Consider the following 2,474-nt stretch of genomic DNA (forward strand, 5'->3'; position numbering starts at 1 on the left):
TAAGCTACTCTATTGCAGTCACACTGAATCAACTGGACACCATGATAAATCCTGTGGACATAGCTTAGAGAAAGGTTAAAGCTCAAAAAGAAAGACAATGTTCTTTTGCTTCCACACTGGGTAACTGTCTTCGCCAAGATTTCTCATGTATCTAAGACATTCCACAGTGAGATATGTGTCCCAGACCAAGCAGGACACATGTCTGTGAAACACCAGAGATGCGCAGCAGGCGGTAAATACAGCTGCCCAGTAGTAACTAAGCGTCACGATCCAGAGATGCTCCGATAAGCACCACTCGGGTGTTGGCCGGGCCAGCTCAGGTCTATGGGCGAGTCCCATCATCCCATTCAACAGGGCAGCATGCATCCCAGCAGCCTGTCTGCACCTGGGCAGACTCTCCCGCTCTCAGCCCCGGTAGCATTACTCACCGCCCTGCAGGGCTTTGGGTTACAGGCCAATTAAAAGAAAAGACTTGATTATTTAATTATGACACAGGCTCTTTCAGACACTCTGCTTAGGTTACTGAGAGAGGACAGAGAGGAACGCCAGCCAGCTTTATCTTAATGACCATGACGATCGTTTTCACATTTAATCTCTTGAGGAGATTAAATGCTGGAGTTGTGTGTGTGTCATATCTGATGATACGCTAAAACAAACGCAGTCTCCTCACAAGTATACTAACCACTGCAGGCACTAGCTGTGAAATGATAATACCAAAACCATCAAAATGAAAAGTGCTAACAGCAAGATCAACAATAACACAGAGAGCAACTCAGAATAACTGCTAAACAAAAATGGTGAAACCCACAACAACAATAACACTATCAGTCTCCCCAGAAGGTCCAGGCACAGCAAGAACTGTGGTTAAGACAATGGTGTCTAGTTACACCCTCACACACTTTGAAGGTGACTGAGCACTTTAAATAATGCTAAAATCTCTTTGGGCTCGACATGGACAGCTGACGCCGTTTACAGCAAGACTCAGTTGTTTAATAGCCCATCTGTACCTTGGATGTATGACTTTAGGAGGCCTGAAACTTTAATTGCAAGAGCACAGTTTGTTTTGGTCATTGTTTTAGTTACGCATAGTTCTGTTATCCTTTCATTCTGTGAAGGACTGTGGAGAGAGCAGGTGGGTGAAAGGCTTCAGTGTGTGTGCACGTGTGGGTGAGCACAGTGTCCTCTTCTGCCCCAGATCACACTGCTTGCCGCATTACCTCTGCATCTGCTCAAGGGGTCTCGTTCCTCCTCTTAGTGTTGATAGCTTACTTCTCCTTTGAGCCACAATCAATACCTGTTAAAAAAGACTTTAATTTCTTAATTAAGTGGGGAAAGAGATATTAATTTTGAAACATAAGGAGCCTTATGGTGCCTGGCGTTTCATAGTGATTACCCTGTTCCCTGTACACTAGCAGAAAGGTAATTAGACTTCTGCTAGCACAAGATGTTTTGTGAGGCATAATGGCAGAGGCTTTAAACAAATAAAGAACCGCAGGATGAATTCATATGGCGCTCTGCTGCTGGCGCGTGCATGTTCGGTGTATATGAGGTCAGGTTCATTGTACTGCCAAATATTTGGCACACTTTTGCCACTGCTTCTAATGCAATTTTGAGCTGCATTAAACAGACTGTGGATGGGGCATGAGCAGTTCAATCGAAGCCTTGCCGACTGGGGCCAAAGGTCACAGAAACAATTTTGTTGAATATTCATCCCCGGCATGGTCATGCTAAATAGAACTGAAGAAGTAAAATAAAGAAGATGCACCGCAATCTGCCTGGCACAAAGAGACTTCCCCATATTCATGTGGTACACATCGGCTAACCTTGGCGAGTGAATGGGGAGTGAGTAGCCTCTGTGTGACTGGCAGCTCAGTCCTCGGCTCTGCTGACCCACACCGCGGTGCTTCCGCCGTCCCGCTCCATCCTGTCTTTTACTTACACTCCAGTCTGGCCTGTAATGAAAGCCTGGCCATGCACTATTCATGGCCCTCTCTAAAAGACCCCTCTCGCCATGTGCGGAGTCTGGATGGCCCTGGAGAGAGGCGGGCTGAGCACCGCACACACCGCCCATCACCGATATCAATTCAGCCCCTACACGCAGGTCAGAGCCGGGCCTCCATTAAAAACTCACCCTGCGTCTGTGGGATGAGCAGTGGTCACACAGCAGCCTGATAGTGAGGTGGCTGTGTTCAGTCACACTCAAAAGGTGATGAGCAGGAAAAGAAAAAATATAAAAGGCTCTATTATGGTAAGGCCAGAGTATTGATTATGGTCTCTCTCTACCTTTTCACCAGCTTTGATTACAGTGTGAGGCAGTGATTAAACAGAACGATTCCTGTGTGAAAGTGTAAGACTTCTGAGTTTCAAAGAACACAAGTGGGGTGTGTGTGTGGGTGTATATGTGTGTGCGAGTGTGTGTGTTTCTGTGTGTGTGTGTGTGTGTGTGTGTATGTGTGTGTGTACAAAAGCGAAAT

This window comes from Electrophorus electricus, chromosome 6 (assembly GCF_041902795.1).
Source record: "Electrophorus electricus isolate QZ-2024a chromosome 6, ASM4190279v1, whole genome shotgun sequence".
Lineage (NCBI taxonomy): Eukaryota > Metazoa > Chordata > Actinopteri > Gymnotiformes > Gymnotidae > Electrophorus > Electrophorus electricus.